This window comes from Macadamia integrifolia, chromosome 4, assembly GCF_013358625.1.
Source record: "Macadamia integrifolia cultivar HAES 741 chromosome 4, SCU_Mint_v3, whole genome shotgun sequence".
NCBI lineage: Eukaryota > Viridiplantae > Streptophyta > Magnoliopsida > Proteales > Proteaceae > Macadamia > Macadamia integrifolia.
This window is the reverse complement of record NC_056560.1, coordinates 36,704,538-36,729,538: the sequence shown is the minus strand read 5'-3', so window position 1 is coordinate 36,729,538 and position 25,001 is coordinate 36,704,538. Positions and strand designations below refer to the sequence as shown.

The 25,001-nt window shown below is 43.6% G+C and overlaps 1 long non-coding RNA gene across 1 annotated transcript; it reads left to right on the top strand.

The window, feature by feature from the left end:
• Positions 1-19,630: 19,630 nt before the first annotated feature.
• Positions 19,631-20,725, top strand: LOC122075361. Its single transcript, XR_006139226.1, has 2 exons — positions 19,631-20,216; positions 20,306-20,725. It is a non-coding gene; the product is annotated as an uncharacterized LOC122075361 (long non-coding RNA).
• Positions 20,726-25,001: the final 4,276 nt, after the last annotated feature.

The window sequence follows — 25,001 nt, the reverse complement described above, 5'->3', positions numbered from 1 at the left end:
ACCACTTCAGTGTGGGAGGATATTAGAAGAGCATCACCGGCAATCCATTGGAACTCTTTGGTTTGGCATAAAAACCTCCCTCCAAGAATTGCTACCTTTGGGTGGCAACTAGCTCATGAAAGACTCCCAACGGACGAGCTTATCAAAAAAAAGGAATTTTACTAGCCTCTAGATGTAGCCTCTGTGAGCAGGACGAAGAAAGTATGGAGCATATTTTCCTTCATTGTTCTTTCTCCAGAGATATTTGGGAGAAGTTCACTTCTTGTTTCGCAATTCGATGGTCTGAACATGGGTCAATTGATAGCTTATTTCAGTGGTGGAAGAGAAAATCAAGATCGATCAATTTAAAAAACTCTTGGATGATAGGGCTTACCATCATTGCTACTCAAATATGGAGGGAAAGAAGTATAAGACGGTATGAAGGAAAAAAGAGGAATGGGATGTACTCATTTCAACACATTTGCCAGGATCTTGCTCTATATGTAGGGACCTCTAAGGGTGAAGTGAAATTGATTGCCGATATTATGTGCTGCAGAAAACTGGGGCTGAAGATTGATAACCCAAAGTTTGTGCCGCTGCTAGAAGTTCATTGGTGTAAGCCTCCGGATCAGTGGATCAAAATTAATGTTGATGGCAGTTCATTGGGAAACCCGGGTCGCGCAGGAGTAGGGGGCATTGTCTGTGATAGAAATGGTCAAGTATGTAAGGCTTTCAGTATTTTTTTGGGTGTTAAAAAAATATATGAAGCTGAATTTAGCGCTGTCACGGAAGCAATATTGGTTGCTATGAATATGAACGCAAGGGGCTTGTGGATCGAGTCTGACTCGGCAACTGTAGTGTTTGCCACTCAGAAGCTGCATATCCCTTTGTTTGTTTTACAAAAATGGCAGATTGCTCTCCCCATTCCTTCAGTCCATTACATGGAAGATCACCCACTACTTCCGTGAGGCGAACACAGTGGCAAATTTTTTGGCAAAGAAGGCAGCAAAATCGGGAGCCTCTGACTACTCCACATATTTTCCCAGTCATGTATTAGATGATTTAGTAAATGACGCCTTGGGTAGGCATAGTTTTCGCTTCTACTAGGCCCTCGCTTGTACTCTCTGCTGATGGCCATGCCGAATGTGGAGTTTGCAAGTGGCTGTAGTTGTTGCGAGCCTACTTGAATTTCTTTTCTTTTATTGGATGTATTTTTCCCCTTTTCCCTTCAATAAAATCATCCTTTAGCAAAAAAAAAAGAAAAGGATATATGTTGAGGTATATTTGGGAAGCAAATAGTTGATCACTATATGAAATTGGGAGAAGAAATAATCAGTAGAGTCAGGAGATTTTAATTCACACTTTTTTCTTCTTCTTCTTCTAAATCCACTTGATTAGTTACAATGAAGAATTTAAGTCAACAAAATGGGAGTTTAGAAAAACAAGTAGAAGAGCAATTAGATGACACTTTTGTTTCAGGTTAATCAGCCAATCACTACCCCTATATAAAAATGATCAGATTATAAAGAAAGTATTCCCCTACCCCACTCCCCACCTCTCCCAAAAAAAAAAAAAAAAAAACTAGGCTCCACAGTGGCCAACATTCCATCCCCTCTCCTTTTCTCATTGTCTCTACTTTCACTTTACGTAGCTGCCCTGGTGGCATTACTGATCAGCCCTCTCTCTGTTATCCTCCCACTACTTTCAATCAATACAAGCACTTTATCCATCGATCCATTTGCCCCCACCCTTTGCTGCTGCAATGGGGATTTTATGTAAATTTTCTTTTGAAGACTTTTTCGTAATATGCTACTCACCTTCTCAGTATCCCCACTTTTCAGTCCTTTGAGGATGTCTGGTGTCTGCTATGACAAGTAACCTTCAATTTCTTCTGTATTTTCTTTGATGGGGTCCAGCTTGGGGGTGATGGCAAAGGTAGTAATAGTTATGGCAATGGGTCCAAGCTTGGTGTAGAAGGTAATGGGATAAGTGAATTACGTATAGGGGCTGGTACCAGTGGAAGCCATTGTTTAGGGGTTCATATGGAAGCTCTACCACTCTTTTTTTTGTAGTAATGGTGGTTGTTCAGACATCTCAGATATGTTTTATTTCTCGGCGGGGTTGCTGAACCTAGAAAGGTATCAATTGGAGGAGAGGCTGTTGTAGTTTTGAAGTCATCTGTGAGTGGTCTGACAGGATTCATGAAATCCTTACCCATTGAACTAGTTGGTCCATTGGCAATCTTTTGGTTTTCTAACACGCGTATTGCCTGTGGAGGCTTCATACATGCAATTTGTTGCCCTTCTAATTGTTGCAACTGCTATTGCTGCTCTACTATTTTTGTGTCCACATTCTACCTTGATAGTTCTTTCTATAAGAAATTGTGATTCTAGCTCTTTCACCTATAGAAAAAATAAGCATAGGATATGATGATTACTCTGGATATCTCCCCAACAGATTAAACCAAGTTTTTTTCTACATTGATAGCTGAAAGGAAAATAGAACAGCAAACTCTTTCTTGATTTTTCATATTTTCAAGCAACATAAAGTATATTAGGGTCTTACGAAGTCAAGCTTTAATAAATAGTCAACTTCCAAATTTTTAGTATCATGGTTGATCATAAAGGTAAATAAGTGTATCAAGGAAAATTCATAAACAATGTGCAAAAGGGAGGAATGAAGTCCAGTTTTGGTAATGGAATTCAAGGTACCTATTGTTGTTAAGCAACACAACCATTATCTTCCTCGAAGAAATTTAGGATTTTGAAGTGAAGGCAGTAAGAAGCTCTTTCAGTAAACAAGCAAAGGTATAACAAATTGGAATTTTAATTATTAATATGTAGAAACAACTTCAAACAGTTGGGAAAATAACAATTCTAATTAGAATCAAACTTTAAAAATTGGGATCCTATTATTTAGAATATCTCTAATTAGCCAGCTTTTAAGAAAAATATTTCTGGTGATACATTGTCTTGTTGATTCTTATTGTTGGATCTCTTGACTTCACCTTTAGGTCTAGACCATGAACTGTCTCCTCCATTTCCGTTATTAACATTTCTTTGCTCTTTATATTTTGTATGGACTTCTGAACCTGAAAGAAGGTGATCGACGTTGAGGACAGAAACAAATGACTCAAGAAGTATTGACCAGTACGTAATCTAAGGGAGTATTGTACTGAAAATTGACATTTGTATCATATGTTTGTATATCACAAGCTCAGTACTGTCTAATTGCTTCTTGGTTGGACTAAGCTCAGTGTCTTCTTGCTTCTTCTTTGGTACTTATTAGAGTAGCTATCTTAGTGATCTGCATCAGATTATCAATGTCCTCATCTTACATTAGGGGAATTCTGATTTTTATCCTTCTCTATGACTAACATGAAATTTTTTTCTATAGACGGAAGAGTCTTATGGGGGCATATAGTACTTGGTTCATCCAATTGGGTAGGCTTACATAAGTGTTGTAGGTAGTAATTTGGAGCCAGTGTTGATGATGATGAATACGACGATGACAATATGAAGATGGTAAGTCATCCTGGTACTATTAGCAGTTTATCCTTTTGCTTTGATTGATGTGCTCATCACTTTATAGGGAAAGGTGGGGAGTGGGAAAGATGGATTGGACATATATACAAATAAATGTTTCAAATGAAAAAATGTCTTGCAAATTAGTTTAAACTTATATGTTTCTTCTCTCCTTTTATCAAGTATGAGAATCCAAGTCCATGTCTTTCTCTCTTTGCCACATGACAAATGCCTCATGTGCATTTGCACCTTTAGGTCTAGACAACGAGGCCTTAGTCATTCTCAATAATATAGGATAATTTACTTTATTTTTTTTGGGGGGGGGGCGAGGTGGAGTTTTTCCTTTAACCTAGGTTTAAAAATCCAGATGATCAGTCCTGGCAGATTCTGATCTAGATTGGCCTTGGAATTGTCATTTTCTAGGTATCCAGGGGTTTTCTTGTACAGGATAGGCTTGAGCTGGATCGGGGAGAATCTGGATTGGCCCTGGCTGAATCCGATTCTTAAAAACTCTGCATCAACTGTAATTTTGAACAAGGTATGGATTTTAAATCTCTCTCTCTCTCTCTCTCTCTCTCTATCTCGCTCTTTCTCTAATTAACTCCTTTGTTGAGTGATATATAGTTGATAGACAGTAAGTTGACAGGTACAATAGTTAGGATGAAGGAATTCTTTGGATATTGAGTACAACTTCTTATTTCATTCCATGCAAATGATTTGGTTGTCTCATTTCAACCATGTAACGGTGATGAAACTCTTTCCTTAAGCATTTCTTAGCAGTTTCCTATCATAAGCCATGTTGCTAGTTTTCACCTCTTAACTCTTTTCTTTAATACGTTGTTAATATACCTATGCTCGCTAAGAGTGGAGTTATTATTTATGTTGATAGAACTTCCTAAGAAGTAATCTAGCTTTACATGAATGGTTCAACTTAAGGAGATGCATGTCATGTTGGAGTGGTATGTTGGTTTTTTTTACTAGAAGATCAGATTATATTAAAATTGAGGAAAAAATAAAATAAAATACAAGAGCGAGAAGAGAGCCTCCACCTTCGGCAATGCCATCAGCAAAGGCTCACAACCGCTATCTCACAGAGTTTATAAATCTAAAGCGAGGTTGCCCATCAATATCAACTTGCAGCTCATTAGAAATGGAGAGGAAGCTGCAAATCATTACAAGAGATTCCCGATTTGGCTGCGTCCTTGGTGAGGAAGTCTGCTATTGGGTTAGCTTCTCGGAAGCAGCGAGAGATCTTCCACTCAATGGTGTTCAAATTTCCAAGGATATGGGACCATTCCTGAAGCTCATACCATGGGAAAAGTCTATGTTGAAAGAGAGAAACAACAGTAGAGGAATCAGACTCAATCCAAAGGCGCTTGATATTCATCTCACGAGCAAGCTTCAAACCCTTGATAATGCTCCAAATCTCCACAGAGAAGCTAGAAGAGATCCCAAGGTAAAAATTGAAACAGAGTAGTTTCCTACCCTCGTGGTTCCTGAAGATCCCTCCTCCTTCAGCTCTACTAGGATTCCCCAGAGAGCAACCGTCAACATTGAGTTTTACCTAGAATTCCACAGGTTTGCACCAATGGAAATCCAAAATGGATCTAGAAAGATGGGAAGATAGGGACAAGTTGAATCTTTTGCTAATTACCAGGTCTTCAGCAGTTTTTTGAGTAAACTTCATTTTTCTACAAATGAAACCAATCTCCCCTTTAACTGCACGGACAATCATCTCATGGCTGCACGAATGCCCCTTAAAACGTCTCTGATTTCTTTCAAACCAGATGGCGTCAATGATAGATAACAACCCAACCTCCCAGGCGTCTCTGAGAGACCAACTATTCCCCTTATTCACCACCAGGAAATCAACTCAACTAGAGAAATTGACCTCACCCAAGCCAAGATGAGAGGTCTTCATCTTAGAGATGTCAAAGTTCCCTATTCAATAATTGTAAGCTAATGTGGTTTCTTATTGATTTATTGCCTTGAAATCATTTCTCCTTTCTTTCATTCATTCTTGTTTGCTTTTCCTTTCCCCTGTTAAGACTCTACCTGCAGTGGTGTGTTCTCTACTTTTATCACCTTTTGATTCTCTCCATCTATTATCACTTTTTGGAGCTTTCCATTGGCTACTTGAATGTCGTTCGCAAATTTTTTTTTCCCCTAACATCGCCCAGATTCAGTGCCAACTACAAAGTTTTTGCTATTCTCATTTCATTTTTAATATTTTTTTTTCAATAAGGCTCATATCCAATAACTTCATAAATCACTTCAACTTCTTGTATCTTATGTTGTTAGGTTTTTTTCAAGTGGATGAAGAACCTTTGTAAGCACATAGGGCACCGCGCATAATTCTATTGTTGATCATGGTGCGGCTTTACTATCTAATTTTGAATTGAAATCTTTGATTTTGAAGACATTATGACTATCTTTTTTGTTTTTTTTTACAATTTGTCACTAACCCATTTCCGTCTGAACTTTCATATGGAACAGTTGCTTTGAATATTTAAATTTAAAATCATACTGTTGAATCCACCTCTTCCATTTACTTAATACTTAATATACCTTGGGTTTCTGTTAACATTTTGTCAAGTAGACTTTCTAGCAACTAGTGCTAAGCTTGATAAGTTTGAATCATTTTGTTTTCAGTAGGTCCTTTTGAAAGGCAAAGTCGTGAAGAACTAAAGAAGGTTAAACATGTAGTTCATCTTGTTGTACTATTTCAAGAATACTTATTTTAAATGCTAACATAACTTTTGTCTTTGTTGTAGTCCATAATGGAGCTTATAGTTTTGGTTTCAAACCAATTACACATCAGGTGATTTGATGGTCTGCAAACAGCATTCTGTTCATCCTTCACTATAAATAACCATGACAAAAATATCAGCTAATTATTTGTGGAAATGTTCCAATTTGCAGCGAAGGTAAGAGCAACGAACCAATAAGAAAGTTTGGAGGAAAGAGGTTGTTGGTAAGGGGAGCTTTGATGATGGATTGGGCATACAACCATTTGGATTGTATGTTTAGAATAATTTCTCTGAAAAATTAGTTTTATTTGATGATTATGTAAATATTAAATTTGTATGGAATTGTTTTATGTTAATAATTTTAGATGATATAATTAATCACTATTGTCTGGTTAGATCTAATAATATGTAACAACAGAGTCATTATATTATGCATGCTAGTAAAATGAATTTTTTTTTTTCCTATATTACCTTTAGGGACGGATTTTTTCCATCTCTAAAAGCATAAAAGTTTTTCTTATTTGCAGCGGAAATTATATGTTTCTATAAGGTGGACATTATTCAAGACAGAAATTTTTTGTCTCAAATGATAAAGTATTTAAAAAATGACTTTATTAATTGAGACGGAAGTAATCTATCTCTAAAAGGAGGAAACTAGTAAAGACAGTAACAATCTGTCTCAAATGATAAAAACCCTTTTTTATTTAGGATGGCAGTTATTTGTCTTCATTTATAGAGACAGAAATATATTGTCGCTAAGTTACCAACCAACACAATATTTGGGATAGATTTTTCCATCACTTTAATTGCTATTTGCAATGGTTAGTTCCCATACCGAAATTTGTCGTAATTGACCCCTTAGAGATGGAAAAAATTTCCGTCTCATAAATTATGCGGTGGCCGTTGTAACGACAATTGTGTGACGGAAATTTATACTGTCTCTAATAGGTATTAGTGACAATATTTTTCGTATTTGGGATAGATAATTTCGGTCCCGAAAACCCTTTTTTCTTATAGTATATAGTCTTAGTTTCTAGTTGGAACTAGCATTATATAATAGCTTCAATAATATCTCCCAATATCCCTACGGTTAAATGGAAGATTTATTTTGTTAGGGAGGCACCAAATTGTGGCCTTGGAGCTCAATACCGCTACTGTTAGATGTCCATAATATTCTGTTTAACATCAGTTTTTGCCTCGGGTCTAACATTGCTATGGTCCTCTTTATGTAGAATTTAGCCACCAAGGGCTATGAAAAATAGGTTTTACATTAGCAATGCTAACCAGATATTGATATTATATCTTATTTTTCTTAATTAATGAAGTTTTCTGATTCATAATAAAAATAACCAAAAAAAAAAAGTAGCTCGCAATATGCAAGTATACTTCATATATATTTGGATTCTCTCAAAATGTAAGAAGGTCATCTATTTATAGCATTGAGTCCTTAATTTCGTCCAATGTAAGAACCCTTTGTTTCCATTCATAGGGATTTCATTGATAAAAAAGGAGGAGTCAATCTAAGCTACATATGGAAGGAATTAATTTCCGTTAGTTAAAGGAAAGAAATGAGTTTTTCCCTAGGGTTCTAGACTCTTCTAGGATGTTTCTAAGGTATAAGCCTTGGTCGATAAAGAAGAGACAGGATGAAAATCTCCTACCAGATTTGATAAATCCCAATAAAATCGCAGAGACCGAAATGTAATAGGGTCTGAGGCCGACGTTAATATCAATCCATATCGACATAGTATTGGCATCGATCTCATCTTGATACCGATATTTTAAACGATGACTAAGGATCCATTACCATTGATGAAGGAATGGCCCAGACCAGAGTTCAAAGCTGGGGATTGGTGGTTACTATGAAAAAAAAAAAATTGTTACCAATTGGGGTGTTAAGCCATCCCAACCCAGAAGTGAAAAGCCAACCATCCTTTTCACTATTTCTTTAGCTTAGCAGAAAACTGGCTTGAATTGATGTATTTTATCCTTCAAGATTTGATGGATTTCCAAGAGGAGATATCTGGCAGTGAGAATTAAAATTAGGAAATGGAAGATTAGGTAAGAAGTGAAAATTTTAGTTGGACAACTAATATCAGCAATGCTCTACCTATATTGATGGTCATATATGTGTTAATTCTTATTTTTAGCAACCAAAAAGGAAAATAGAAGAAAAAGACATTTTTTCCTTCTCTTTTCCCTGTTTGATAAAATGCAATATAGGTTGATCCCATTGATAGAAACCTGGAATTCTCATAATATGGCAATGAGCTGGTTTGTACAACTCAAACCTGACTGGCTTTTCACTGTAACTCTTTACTTTGAATGGGCTTTGCTTATGCTGAATTCTGAATCTAAATCAGAAAGAAATAGCTAATTACTGCTAGCAATCTGAAGGAATAAAGGTCCACAGCTTTGGAATGGATATATACTAATCTTGGAATAAAATCTCCTGTTATGAATGAAAGTTAATGGCATCATCATCATCATCATCATCATCATCTTCGAAGAAATCGGGCCTGATAATGCAGGATGATGATGGGTCTGAGCCTATATATATGGGCAACATCGGGAACCCATTCTTGCAGTATTGAGTGACTGATGAAGGCTCCTTGTTAGATCTTTGACTGATGAAGGCTCCTTGTTAGATCTTTCTCCTAGTGACAATGGTCAGACACAATCTTTTTCTTCTAAACTCTTCTAAGTTGTTATCCATTTTTATGGATTTCACAATGAGAGTTCAGAAAGATCACTGTTCATGGCATTTCAGAAGAATCTCATACTACAGATAATGCACTCACTTTTTTTTTTCGCTAAAAGATCATAAAAGATTTATTAAAGAAAAAATGTGTGATGGAAGTCCGAGGTGGCAGCACGACCGGATGAAGGCCGAGGTGGCAGCACGACATGATGGAAGTCGAGGTGATAGCACGGCCTAATGGAGGCCGAGGTAGCAGCACGGCTTGATGGAGGCCGAAGTGACAGCACAGCCTGATGAAGGCCGAGGTGGCAGCACGGCACGATGGAGGCCGAGGTGGCAGCGCGGCATGATGGAGGCCGAGGTGGTAGGTCAGTCCTGTTCAGGTTTGCATACATGCTTCAGCCGTGCTAAGGAAGGGGACATATTTTGCCTCATCAGTACCCAAAAAGGAAAAGAAAAGAAAAAGACATTTTTTCCTTCTCTTTTCCCTGTTTGATAAAATGCCATATAGGTTGATCCCATTGATAGAAACCTGGAATTCTCATAACATGACAATGAGCTGGTTTGTACAACTCAAACCTGACAGGCTCTTCACTGCAACTCTTTACTTTGAATGGGCTTTGCTTATGCCAAATTCTGAATCTAAATCATAAAGAAATAGCTAATTACTGCTAGCAATCTGAAGGAATAAAGGTAGACAGCTTTGGAATGGATATATACTAATCTTGGAATAAAATCTCCTGTTATGAATGAAAGTTAATGGCATCTTTTTCGAAGAAATCGGGCCTGATAATGCAGGATGATGGTGGGTCTGAGCCTATATATATGGGCAACATGGGGAACCCATTCTTGCAGTATGGAGTGACTGATGAAGGCTCCTTGTTAGATCTTTCTCCTAGTGACAATGATCAGACACAATCTTTTTCTTCTAAACTCTTCTAAGTTATCCATTTTTTCTAATATGGATTTCACAAAGAGAGTTCAGAAAGATCACTGTTCATGTCATTTTAGAAGACTCTCATACTAGAGATAATGCACCCACTTTTTTTTTCGCTAAAAGATCATAAAAGATTTATTAAAGAAAAAATGTGTGTTATGCATCCTGATATGCATGCTAAAGGTTTTGTATGAGTAAAGCATCAAACAACCAGGCATACAATTCTTTCCGGTCCGAATAAAGGTGGTCTCTACACCCTTTTAGTTCTATCCATCTCTTCTCATTCTGCCAGTATTGCTGCACGTACCACATGCGATAGGTGGCATCAACGCCTTGATCATCCCCATGAGCGTGTCCTTCACTAGATTATTTGCACCCATAGTTTACCTTGTTTTTCCAATAAAATTAGTTTCAATTGTACAACGTGTCATCATGGCGAAGCCAGTAAGAGTAGCTTAGCTGAAACTTCTTTTCGTAGTTCATCCCTTTAAGTATTCTTTTTAGCAATATGTATATGGGGTCCCTCCCAGTTTACTTCAGTTAATGGATTTCGATACCATTTTATTTTTTGGATGATTATTCCAAGTATATATGGTATTACCCTCTTGTCTACAAGTATTAGGTTTTTATTTTACAAAGTTTCAAACCCTTGTTGAATGCCACTTCACCAAGAAAATCAAATCCCCATCCAAACTGAAGCAATGAATTCTGAACCCTTCCCCGATTTTTTGAAAAATAATTGTCTTGCTAGCCCACATACCCATAAGCAATAAGGCTTTGTTGAACGTCATCATCATCACATTATTGAAACTGGGCTTATCATTCGTGGGCAACGCCTCCTTAAAAAAGGGGGCATTCCACTGGACAAAGGGCAAGGAGGAAAGTGAGTGGATCCACTAATTGGTCCCACAATTATGTGCCACAGAGACTGCGGTCTATCTCATTAACTGAACGCTTTCCTGTGTTACTAGTGATGTCTCCCCGTTTGAGCTGGTTTATAATCGTCCACCAAACTACTCTTTTCTCCAAACGTTTGGTTGTCTTTGTTTCGCTTCTATGCCGCTATAATTGTTACAAGATGGATTATCATTCTTCTCCTTGTGTCTTCTTAGTGTATATAGCACATTGCATGTTGGATATCGTTGAATGAACATAGCATCTGATCACATAAAAATTGTACGCCATGTTCGGTTTGACGAATCTTCTTTTCCTTTCCATTCTTCACATCCTTCCATTTTGGGTCCACCACTTGCGTCCCACCACCTACTCTGTGGGCTTTCATGGTATTAGAGTTTCAAAACTCTAATAACATGGTGATCAAATGGTGGAAGTTTTTTTGTAAGCTAAGAATTCGTCCTAAATTCAAGGTCTTTTTATGGAAGGTTATGTTAGATGGTATTAAGGGTAAACCTAAAATGGACGAGTGGGGAGTGTTGGATGATACCGTGGGTTTTGCAAAAGAGAGACTATATGTCATGTTTTATTTGCATGTGACTTTGCTAAACGAGTTTGTGTTGGGAGATATTGGCCCTCGGAACAGAAATTTTGGTGGGTTATGCTCTATTACAGCTTTGTGGGTTGATCCTACATGATAATATTTGCCTTGTTACTTTTGATTAACAATATTGGTTCTAACTATTTTTGTTTCTTCTACTTACAATTCGTTTTTAGTGTTGTAGCAATTACAACTTGCTTCCTATGTGTAAATAGAGGAGAAGAAGAGAGAGAGAGAGAGCTACGATTGTGGAATCTTGGGAGTATCAATCGATTAGATTGGGACTGCCTTCTTTCATTCATTGAATAGATTAGCTGCTACAAATCCTACTAGGAATAGAATTTAACAAAATAGAACAAAATAGGAAACTAATACTAATTGTTAACTCCTAATTGTAGGCAACACTAATGGGACTAAAAAAACTCAAGGGAGGAGTCTACGACTTGTGGTAGACTCCTCCTTTCTTGCCAGACTTCTAACACTATGAAATTGTTAAAACAATAAGAGAGAGAGAGAGAGAGAGAGAGAGAGAGAGTGAAGGACAATCGTCATACAAGGAAAAAGGATAATAGTGAATTAGTGATATTAATTACATTTGGGATTCTTATCCCTTTGCCAATCACCAACATTACCGTTGGGCTGAATGTGAGCTGGTGAGAGAGTTGCCATGTTTGCCGCTGGGCTAAACATGAACTAGTGATGAGAGAGTTTCCATGTTTGCAAGGATAGAATCTTTAATCTTTATCCATTTAGAATCAGAAATATCACGGTTGAGTTGGAAATGAGCTGGTGATGAGGAGGTGACCATATTTACTAAACCCTAAGAGCTATATAAGAGGGCCCGAGAGGAAGGTAGAAGGTAAGCATCAAAACCCACACCATTACTCCTATAAAGAACTGTGCGGCCGATCTCTAACTTGGGCATCGGAGGACTAATCCCGGACAAAGCTCCGGGCTTCTGCCTTCTGTGCTTGTGTAGGATCAGCTCATACGGATTTTTGGCAATAACAGATTGGCGCCATCCGTGGGAAATGATAGTAATGGTGGGGAGAACCTACAATCGTAAGAAGACGAGAGTAGCATCGAACATGAACACAGGGGAGGAGGAACCTTCAGAAGGGCACCCTCCCTCGACGAAAATTGGACGAGAAAGGGGGAACGATGATCGGGAAGGTTCCGTGAGGTACCAGCGTTCGACCGGGTATTCAATGCGCGGAGATAGTAATCCTCCGCCCCTTCCTGGAGCGTAGGAATATGTGACAAGGGAGCAGTTTGAAGCCCTCCAGGACAAATATGACCAAATGGCCAAGGCAATGAAGGAGGTCTCCAAAGCTCTCTCAGAAGATCGACGGAGCACCACAAGGTCCCCATATCTAGCCCGAGAGAGCTCGAGACGAGGACCTGAGCAGTACAGGATCAATAAGGTCCGGTCATAATCCTCGAAACCGAGCAATGAGAGAAAGTCCCGCACCTAGGGGAAGGATGCGGCATGCCACCGAAGACCGACATGGGGAACCACGCCAAGGAGACGAACAGAGACACGAGGACTCGAGGTTAAAGCAGATGATCCTGGACCTGAAAGATGAGATGAAGAAGGTGGCAAAAAATCAGATGGGAGCTCGCGAGCCAGACCTCACTAATGACACGGCTCTAGCTGCTGAGGTCATGAGGGACCCACTTCCGATCGGCTTTCGCCTGCCAAAGTATGACAGTTACAACGGGTCTGGGGACCCCGTCGATCATCTGGACGGCTTCAAGGTCGCTATGCAGTTCCATCAAGTCTCGAAAAACATTATGTGTCGTGCCCTACCATTGACGTTCAGAGGAGCGGCAAGGCTATGGTACAACTGTCTACCGATGAAGTCGATCCATAGCTTCAGTGATCTAAGTTACTTCTTCGTGAAGGGATTCTCCAGTAGCCAACCCTTTCAGAAGACTACGTTGAACTTGACCAACGTCAAGCAACATGAAGGAGAATCACTGCGAAACTACATGAAGCGCTTCCAACAAGAGAAGGTCACAATCAGAGGTCTGGACTCGAAAGAGGAGTTCACAGCCCTGCTGGGAGGCGTCAAGGATAAGGAGCTGAAAAGGTCTTTGGCGAAGCATACACCGAGGAACCTTGCCGAGTTGAGAGCTCGGTACGATAAGTACATCCAGATGGAAGAAACCCTTCAAGCCGATGGAGCAGAATCAAGCCTTGTACAAGAGTAGCAAGCACACTCACATCTTGTAATTTTTGCTTCTATGAACTTTCAAGTTGTAATTCCTCATCCTAAACTCTGGAGGATCTTATTCATGAAAAATACGAAAGCTGGTTTACGGCAATTGAGAGGAGCTCTCCTGTTTGGTGACCTTAACTCTGCCAAATGAGTATAGACGAAGGTCCTTACCTCGGTCAGGGGCTCAAGCAAGGCTGAGTCGAACTGACCGAAGGTCCTTACCTCAGTCAGGGTCTCGGACAAGGCCGAGCCGAACTGACTGAGGATCCTACCTCGAACGGTGCTCAGGCAAGGCCGAGCCGAACTGACCGAAGGTCCTTGCCTCGGTTGGGAGTTTAGGCCAAGGCCGAACGGACCTGACCGAAGGTCCTTGCCTCGGTTGGGAGTTCTGGGTAAGGCCGAATGGACCTGATCGAAGGTCCTTGTCTCGGTTAGGAGTTCAGGCCAAGGCCGAACGGACTTGACCGAAGGTCCTTACCTTGGTTGGGAGTTCAAGCCAAGGCCGAAGGGACCTAATCGAAGGTCCTTACCTCGGTTTGGAGTTCAAGCCAAGGCCAACGGACCTGACCGAAGGTCCTTGCCTTGGTTGGGAGTTCAGGCCAAGGCCCAGTGGACCTGATCGAAGGTCCTTACCTCGGTTGGGAGTTCAGGCCAAGGCCGAACGGACCTGATCAAAGGTCCTTACCTCGATCGGGGTCTCGAACAAGGCCAAGCCGAACTGACCGAAGGTCCTAGCTCGGACGGGGCTTGGGCAAGCCCGAGTCGAACTGACCGAAGGTCCTTGCCTCGGTTGGGAGTTCAGGTCAAGGCCGAACAGACCTGACCGAAGGTCCTTACCTCAGTCGGGGGCTCAGGCCAATGCCGACTGGAGCTAACCGAAGGTCCTCACCTCGGTCGGGGGCTCGGGTAAGGCCAAACCGAACTGATTGAAGGTCCTTACCTTGATCGAGGTCTCGGACAAGGCCAAGCCGAACTGACCGAAGATCCTACCTCGGACGGTGCTCAGGCAAGGCCGAGCCGAACTGACCGAAGGTCCTTGCCTCGGTTGGGAGTTCAGGCCAAGGCCGAACGGACCTGACTGAAGGTCCTTACCTTGGTTGGAAGTTCAAGGAAGGCTGAACGGACCTTACCGAAGGTCCTTACCTCGGTCGGGGGCTCAGGCAAGGCCGAGCTGAACTGGCCGAAGGTCCTTACCTCGGTCGGGGTCTCGGACAAGGTCGAGCCGAACTGACCGAAGATCCTACCTCGGACGGTGCTCAGGAAAGGTCGAGCCGAACTGACCGGAGGTCCTTACCTCGGTCGGGGTCTCGGACAAGGTCGAGCCGAACTGACCGAAGATCCTACCTCGGACGGTGCTCAGGCAAGGTCGAGCCGAACTGACCGGAGGTCCTTGCCTCGGTTGGGAGTTCTGGGTAGGGCTGAGCGGACCTGACCGAAGGTCCTTACCTTGGTTGGGAGTTCAGGCCAAGGCCGAACGGACTTGACCGAAGGTCCTTACCTCGGTTGGGAGTTCAGGCCAAGGCCAACGGACCTAACCGAAGGTCCTTGCCTCGGTTGGGAGTTCAGGCCAAGGCCAAACGGACCTGACCGAAGGTGTCACACCCCGTTCACACAGAACCGGGCCAGTGACCGGGTTAACACCAGTTAACCCAAACCTGCCAGGATCATCTGATACAGTATCCCACCACAGCACACATACAACTAAGAAAGTGTTCAACAGTTTAGCGGAAGACTTAGTTTACCTGTAAATATTCCCATTATACTTGATACCCAAATTGTAATTACATAGTTAAGTACATGTGGGCCCGCAGGCATGATATTTACACAAAAAGAATACAATTTACATATCAAGTACACAAAAGGAATCATAAAAAATCAGAGAGTCAGCTCAGCTCGGTATTAGAAGTAGAGCTCAGCTCAGTATCAAAAGGTAGAGCTCAGCTCGGTATCAGGGGTAGAGCTCAGCTCAGTATCAAAAGGTAGAGCTCAACTCGGTATCAGAAGGTAGAGCTCAGCTCGGTATCAAAAGGTAGAGCTCAGCTTGGTATCAGAACTGCGATCCCGCAGCATAGCCCTCGCACGAGCAATCCGTGCCGTGCTCTAATTCTTCAGGGATCCACCAATCCTCTTCACGGAACTCAACTGTGGGACCCGACCCGTGCTCTTCAGATGGATGACCTGCAAAGAGGTGCACACGTGGGAGGAGCTCACTAACTTAGTAAGTGGAAAGAAGGACCACACAGCAGTTCACACAACAAATCACAACCATATGCACTATATGTTATGCAGTACATTTTTAATCACATCCACCTAAGCAATATTACTAAGTCTTTGGTTTAGTGCTACTACAACCACAGTACACGTATACTCCGGGTACGAGCTGCGAACTCCATCTCGCGATATGCCCATAGGGCTATCGGAGAAGGCCCACCGTGAGTACTCCGAAAAGTAAAACATGCCGACCACCGGCTCTCAACATAAAGTAAATGACAAATATTAAAGGTGCTGACTCCAGTAATTTAAAAGCAGAACGATTGGCCCTCTTGAATATACCACTGGGGTTGCCAACTGTCCTAATGACCAGCCGAGTGTATGTCTAACTGCCACAGTGACCCGACAACCACAATCACTGCTTCCCCCCAAATGGTAACCCAACACCTCAACCCCTGTTAGGAAGGGTTGTAGCACGGGAAGGTGATAATCCTACACCGTATGCTCCTATATGACAAAGTACGATTACATAATGCCTCCACGTCCCATTCCACGGGCCACCAATGCTCTCATTTCCAAGCCGACTACGGCATCTAGTCTATTAATGCATTATGCACATTGATATCAACATTCATCTCATAAGCATATCATCATTTGGCATTGAGAAATAAATACAGCACACATAGCATAAATATGAGGATGGCTAAGCTACATAGCATTTGCATGATGACATGGCTAGTCTAGATACAATTAGATGAATGCCAAACAATGCCTTAAAACAAGGCCAAACGTCCTCTTCGCACTTACCTGTAGTGTACAAGGACTCACGCTCGGTATGGGTGAGATCTGGTGCGAGAAGCGTACGTTTTGGTGAACCTAACATAAGTGAATGGGGTTAGCATTTCGCCACTTTGGGATCAAAATTAACAAGATCCAATGATAAAATCATGTTTAGAATCCTAAACTAAGGTCGCACGTCCGTTTTGGGTCCAATCGGATGTAAAAATCACGTTGGGAGCCTCTCGGGTGGGTCGGACAACCCACCTGTCTGACCCACCAGTTAGACCCACCGGTCATAACCGGTGGGCAGGTCGGCCCACCAGTTGGCCAGTCGGTTTGGCCCACCAGTTGGGCCCGAGGGTCCTGCTAAGATCGGCGGGCAGGTTGGCCCACCGATCGGCCCTTCGGTTGGGCCCGCCGGTTGGCCCCGAGGGTCTGCCTTCTCAGGCGGGTGCCCTCAGGCGGGCCATTTGGCCCACTAGTCTTGGCGGAAAAGTGCCATTTTTTTCAAAACTTCTCCCAACCTTTGGGGAATCAAATGAAGCTTTTCCAAACCCATTCTTCACACATTCAAGGTCTCAGAAGGTGGTTCTAACCTAGATCTAGGTTAGATTTAAGGAATGGAAAACCATCTTACCTTCTTTGCTCAAGAACTCCTTCAAAACCCCAAAATCACTTCAAATCAACAATGCTTCTCCAACCTTGTAAACACTTCTTCAAATCCTTCAAAATCAACACATAGATCATCTATTAAACCTTAGATTCATCATCTCAAAGGGGATTTATAAGACCTCAAGAAACCCTACCCAAATCAAGGGTTTTACTTGGGTATGGTGAAAGTTTAAGGAACCTAACCTTTGCTCACCTCTAAAAGTAGATCTAGTGTTGGAGATCACTCTTCCGGCATCGGAATGGGAAGATCAAGCCTCGGCGCCGCTGAAATCCATCTCTTCTCCTCTTCTTTCCCTTCTTTTCTCTCTCCTCTTTACTCTTCTCACCAAACATCCGAGTGTCACAAATGAGAAAAGAAAAAGGAAAACATAAATGTTATTTATACTTCCTAAAATAACTAAGTAATCACATGGGTGGGTCACTCAGGTGGGTGGATGCGCCCACCTGTGACCGCCCACCTGAGGGCCAAAACTTGGCCAACAAGTGGGATTTTGATAGAATTCGGCCCTCGGCACGAATCTCACTCTTGGCATAAGATGTAATATATGTATGCGCCTTAAGATACGGCTACATACCTGCCTTATCCGTACATGGCCTTATGATATGTGCATGTACACGGCTTGGGTACACCCGTCTCCTCTGGCACTGGCTCGGACTTGTCTGGCCAGCCGGTGTTTAAGGTCACCCTTGCCATCATGGTCCATAAGGAATCCGCATTAACTCTCTCCGGTTCGAGTCCTGCATGGTTAAACCGGGTCAACCGTGAATTCAGACCGGGTTTAAGAAGTAGGGTATTACAAAAGGTCCTTACCTGGGTTGGGAGTTCAGGCCAAGGCCGAATGGACCTGACGGAAGGTGCTTACCTCGATCGGGGTCTCGAACAAGGCTGAGCCTAACTGACCGAAGGTCCTACCTCGAACGGGGCTTGGGCAAGCCCGAACTGAACAGACCGAAGGTCCTTGCCTCGGTTGGGAGTTCAGGCCAAGGCCGAACGGACCTGACCGAAGGTCCTTACCTCAATCGGGGGCTCGGGCTAAGGCCGATCGGACCTGACCAAAGGTCCTCACCTCCGTCGAGGGCTCGGGCTCGGGCAAGGTGGAGTCGAACTGACCGAAGGTCCTTACCTCGGTCGAGGTCTCGGACAAGGCTGAGCTGAACTAACCGAAGATCCTACCTCAGACGGTGCTTAGGCAAGGCTGAGCCGAACTGATCGAAGGTCCTTGTCTCGGTTGGGAGTTCAGGCCAAGGCCGAACGGACCTGACCGAAGGTCCTTACCTCGGTCAGGCTGTCGGACAAGGCTAAGTCGAACTGACCAAAGTTCCTCACCTCAGTCGGGGGCTCAGGAAAGGCCGAGCCGAACTGACCAAAGGTCTCGGTCGCAAGTAGAACTAAAGCCAAAGCTGAAGGAATAAGGTTGAAGGGACGCAAAAAAAATAAATAAAAAAAAATGAAAAAAAAATGAAAAGAGAAAAGATGACGAAAATTTGATTACTCCCACAGGAAGAGTCTCCTGGCGGGAGTAAGGGGGCTCCTGATATGGCCAAATTGATTGCTCAGTAGGGTAAGGACACGCGTCGCCCACCTGGACACATGTCACTCACCTGATAGAGGCTGCAAGGACTCTACCACGTTAGCCGCATGAAGAGAATATTCCCCACAAAGGGGATAAGACGTATCCGAGTAGGACTCTAAAAGGAAAGGAGGTGGACCCGAGAATGACTCCTCCAAGGAAAGGGGAAACCCTAAACCCTAAGAGCTATATAAAAGGGCCCGAGAGGAAGGTAGAAGGTAAGCATCAAAACCCACACCATTACTCCTATAAAGAACTGTGCGGTCGATCTCTAACTTGGGCGTCGGAGGACTAATCCCGGACAAAGCTCCGGGCCTCTGCCTTCTGTGCTTGTGCAGGATCAGCTCATACGGATTTTTGGCAGCAACAGGTTCGCTTATAGTTTACTTATTCTTATTATGGTTCTGGATACACCGGACAAGATTGAAACGGAAATCAGGACTCTTGCTCAAAGGACCTTAGTGGCAGCACAAAATATGTTATGTTGCAAGTGGTGACCGACTCTGCTTTCTTGGTGTCTGTTCTTTTGTCAAAGATTAATAGTGTGGTGTGGCCTTGGAATTACTTTGAATATATATATATATATATATTTATATAGAGGAAGTTGAACATGGTGTAAGTGATTAGGTAGATGTTGTACTTTCTTCATATTTATGTTCAGTTTAGTTTTATTTTTATTTTTTTCTTATTTTTTATTAAAAAAAAATTATGGTGGAGACCAACCCATCCCCAATTTGGAAATACCTCAAATCCAGCTGGTTTCTAATTTGGGGATGGGTTGGTTATTTTTACTCTTCAATATAACCTTAGGTGAGTAGAAACCAGCTGGATTTGTGGTATTTCCAGCTCTTAGGATTTGATGGATTTCCATGAGTAAAAACCTGCCCTTAGGATTTGATGGATTTCCATGAGTAGAAACCTGATTGTAATTGATTTATTTCCAGCCTTTGGGATTAAATGAATTTCTATAAGTAGAAACCTGGCTGGATTTGATGTATTTCCAGCTCATGGAATTTGATTGCTGGAACTAATGTATTTCCAGTCCTTGGGATTTGATGGATTTCCATTAGAAGAAACCTGGCTGGAACCCAATCCTAAGCAGATATCCATGTACTCACACAAGCACAAGAGTGAGAATTGGACTCAAGAAATGGAAAATTTGATGTTGCCTATGTATACATCTTGAACCCATTCTTGCAGTATGGAGTGACCAAGTCACTTCTTTCTCCAGGAACAATGAGGCAATACTATCTTTTTCTTCTGTTGTTTAAATCTCCAAACTCTAGTTTTCTATCCATTTCTAATGTGGATTTTCACAAAGAAGGTTCAGAAAGATCACTGTTCATGGCATTTCAGCAGAATCTCATAGAGCAGGTAATGCACCCTCTCACTTTCTCTTGTGTTTGATTTTGATACTTCTTTCCAAGACCCCTTGATTTATGTGGTGTTTTATGTTTGGGCAGCCCTATCCTGCCATTTGGACTTCAAATTGAAGATAGCTTTTTTCTCAAATCGAAGAAAGTTGTTTGTCATTCCCGAAGAATGGAACAGGTTTGTGAAAGAGAGAGAGAGTTGAAAGCTAATAATCGATGCAACCACAAAGGGCGAAGAAAGAGATGATATATCGTTATAGAGTGACGATATGGCGTTACAACTTGGCTGGGAACAGAAACCTTGGATTATGTTAAATAGTGGAAGAAGGCAGGTAGTGTTTTGCTGTCTATTGGAGGATAGGAAATAAGAAACAGCAAAGTTTTTTTTATGATTTATTTATTTATTTTTGTAAAGAAGCTCAAGCTAGGGTTTGCTGAAATCCAGGCCCTAATGATCTTTAATTAGATAACCATCATTACACATGATATTTGTGGAAAGTTAAGACAAAATGCCATCCAATCTGAAGAATAGATTTAATTGCACACATTTGAATCAGAAGATTTCCCTTGGCAAGATTATTATGTTTGACAAATGCTTAATGAGTTGAAATTTTATCGAAGATATGGTGTGGAGTCGTCTACCATATAGATCAATTTATGTACTATATTATATGGTAAATCAAGAAACCCTATAAAGGGATAGGATTATTACCATGAGACTATAAGGAGCACCAAAATCTAGAAAAGACTCTTGCGTTGATCCCAAATTGGTTTCGATTTCATTCAATATGTATATAGTTTTGGTAATTTGATTTTAGTGGCATAGCTCAATGAAATAAATAAGTTAGTAAGTGATATAGCCAAACTGACCTCTCGGTGGGGGCAATGACACGTGTCGCCTCTGAGACACGTGTCCTTCGCCAGACGAAGGTTTCAAGAAACCACTCACACTCAAGCACGCTCAATCACCGAGGCACGCTCGCGAAATCACGCGAGATCACGTCGTCTGCATGAGGGGAATATTCCCCCCAGAAGGATGGACGTATTCGAGTGGGACTCTAAGAGGGAAGAAGGGGGAAAAACCCTAAACCCTAAGAGCTATATAAGAAGGCACGGAAGAAAGGGGTAAGTTCTGATACCCTCACCATTACTCCCTTATTGAACTGTGCGGCCGACCCTGACTTGAACGTCGGAGGACTAACCCCGGACAAAGCTCCGGGCCTCCGTCGTCTGTGTTTGTGTAGGTTCGACTAGCGGGGTATTTTTGGCAGCAACAGATTGGCGCCGTCTGTGGGAACGACGGTAATGGTGGGGAGAACCTACAACCGAAAGAGGACGAGAGCGACTTCCAACATAGACGTGGGGGAAGAACCTTCAGGGGAGCTTCCTCCCTCGGCGGAGATAGGACGAGAAAGGGGCCATGACGACCGGGAAGTGTCCGTCAGATACCAACGTTCGGTTGGATATTCAGTACGTGAAGGCAGCGACCATCAGCCTCCCGCAACCCAGGAGTACGTGACGAGGCAGCAGTTCGAAGACCTCCAGGACAAATATGACCGGATGGCCGAGACTATGAGGGAGGTCTCCAAAGCTGTCTCCCACAGGACCGGCGGAGCACCCCCAGGTCCCCACGTCCAGTTTGACAGGGCTCGAGATGAAGACCGAAGCAGTACGGGATCGACAAGGGCCGGTCGTGACCCTCGAAGCCGAGCAAGGGAGAGTCCCGCGCCCCGAAGTAGGACGCAACGCGCCGCCAGAGACCCGCATGGGGATTAAAGATCACAATCAGGGGCCTAGACCCGAAGGAGGAGTTCACGACCCTGCTAGGAGGCGTCAAGGACAAGGAGTTGAAGAGGTCCCTGGCGAAGCATATGTCTAGAGACCTGACCGAGCTGAGGGCGTGATGCGATAAGTACATCCAGATGGAAGAGACCCTCCAGGCCGATGAAGAAGTCGAAAGGAAGGCGGCGAGGAAGAGGCCCTCAAGGGTTGATGATAAACCCTTCGAAGAAGGAAAAAGACGAAAGTCCAAGCGCAGTCGGGCCCCCAGTCCACCAAGGAAGTTTGAGAGGTACGCACCTCTGAACCGAAGGTGAACAGAGGTGTTAATGCAGATAAAAGATTCCCCAGATACCAGGGCCATGAAGTGGCCAGGAAAGATGGGGCGACACCCCGAAAGACGCAATGGGGACAGATATTGCCACTTCCACAGAGACCATGGCCATGATACCGAGGACTATTGGCATCTCAAGGGGGAGATAGAAGGAATGATCAGAAGGGGATACCTGGGCAGATTTGTAGATCAGGAGAAGGAGGTGGCCCCAGATGGTGACGGCCGGAGGGATAACCGTCGGAGAAATGGTGGAGGTCGTTATGAAAGAAGGGGGCTCGCCCACAGAGGCAATCAAGAACAGCGAAGGAACCAGACACCCGAGGAAGCTGACCGTCGTCCTCGAGAGGAGAATAAGAACCCGACCAAAGTTATAGCGACCATCTATGGAGGCCCGGCCGCTGGAGAAAGTTCGGTCTCTGCCAGGAAGGTGAAGGCCTACGCGAGGAGCGTCCATATGGCAGAATGGCCGAACAAGAAGGTGAAGACGGGGACGGTTATCTCCTTCTCAAATGATGATCTGGAAGGGGTACAAACCCCGCATGACGATGCCTTGGTCATCACCATGACCATAGCGGATTGCAAAGTGAAGAGGATCTTAGTGTATAACGACAGTTCAGCTGATATCCTGTTCTTCGAAGCTTTCCAGAAGATGGGCCTCGACGAAGGAAAATTAAAGAAGGTCGAGCACCCGCTGCAGGGATTCTCCGGTGTCCCGGTGAAGGTGGAAGGCTCGATTGAGTTGTCGGTTCGAGCTGGCACCGGAGATCGCCAGGCGACGGTCATGATCAACTTCCTGGTGGTGAGCATTACATCGGCGTATAATGCCATACTAGGGAGGGTCGGGTTGAACCTGTTAAAAGCCGTCGTCTCCACTCCCCACCTCAAAATGAAGTTCCCTACCAAGAATGGTGTCGGGGAGTGTTGGGGCGATCAGGAGACATCCCGGAGGTGTTATGCCACCACTCTGTGGGGAAAAGAAAAGGCGGGCGAGGCGCTCCCGATAGAGGATCTACGTGATGATTCCAGTTATCAACGGGGAGATCCGGCCGAAGATTTGGTGCAAGTTGAAGCTGAAGAAGGGGATGACACTCGGCAATTCTAAATTGGGGCTACCATCCCAAGCCTGTAACGAGAAAGACTAATCTCATTCCTACGGAACAACGCGGACGTATTCGCCTGGTCGGCGTCGGACATGCCCGGGATAGATCGAGAGGTGATAGAACATCATCTGAATGTTAGCCCAATGAAGAAGCCGGTGTAGCAGAAGAAGAGGACGTTCGCCCCCGAAAGACAGAAGAAGATAGACGAGGAAGTAGAAAAGTTACTGAAGGCCTGGTTCATCCGCGAGATCCAGTACCCGGAGTGGATATCTAACGTGGTAATGGTCCCGAAGGCAAACGGGAAGTGGAGGATCTGTATCGACTTCACCGACCTGAATAAGGCCTGCCCGAAGGACGCATACCCCCTGCCAAAGATAGACCTCCTCATCGATGCCACGGCGGGATACGAGGCGCTGAGTTTCATGGATGCATACTCGGGGTACAACCAAATCAAAATGTCCGAGGCCGATGTCCCGAAAACATCCTTCATAACCAAAGGTGGGCTGTACTGCTATGAGGTCATGCCTTTAGGACTAAAGAACGCAGGGGCCACCTATCAAAGGTTGGTGAATAAAATTTTCAAAGGGGTGATCGGAAAAACCATGGAAGTGTATGTGGACGACATGCTCGTGAAAAGCCTGAAGGCGGAAAGGCACGTCCAAGACTTGGAAGAGGTGTTCCAGGTGCTGCGATGGTATGGCATGAAGCTGAACCCGGCAAAATGTGCCTTCGGAGTAGCCTCGGGAAAGTTCCTCGGCTTTATCGTCTCGGAGAGAGGAATTGAAGCCAACCCAGTCAAAATACAAGCCATTCGGGACATGAGGTCACCCCAGAACTTGAAGCAAGTCCAGGAGCTGACGGGTCGGGTCGCCGCCCTCGGAAGATTCATGTCCCCGTCTGCAGATAGATGCCTTCCTTTCTTCAAAGCGCTGAAAGGGACCAAAAAGTTCGACTGGACGGAGGAGTGCGAAAAATCTTTCGAACAATTGAAGGAATACTTGGCCGCACCCCCGCTGCTGACAAAGCCGAACACCGGGGACGCCTTGCAGCTGTACCTTGCTGTATCGGCAGTTGCTGTAAGCGCCGTACTGACAAAAGAGGAAGGAAGGCAACAACGGCCAATATACTACGTTAGCCGAACCCTTCTAGATGCCGAGACAAGATACCGAAAGGCGGAGAAAGTGGTGTACGCCCTCGTGACGGCGGCAAGAAAGCTGAGGCCATATTTTCAGTCACATACGGTATGCGTACTCACCGACCAGCCCCTGAAGAAAATACTGCAGCGACCAGATATGTCCGGTCGCCTGGTAAATTGGGCCATAGAGCTGGGAGAGTTCGACATCCAGTACAAGCCGAGAACCGCAATTAAAGCACAGGCCCTCGCAGACTTCATAGCGGAGACGACGATCCCCGATGACCCGCAGGAATCTGCCGAGGAATGAGGAGATGAGGCTTGGACACTGTATGTGGATGGAGCTTCCAACAGTGATGGAAGCGGCGCTGGAATCGTGTTGGTAAGCCCTGAGGGTTTCAAAGTAGAATGCACCCTACGGTTCGACTTCGACGCCTCCAA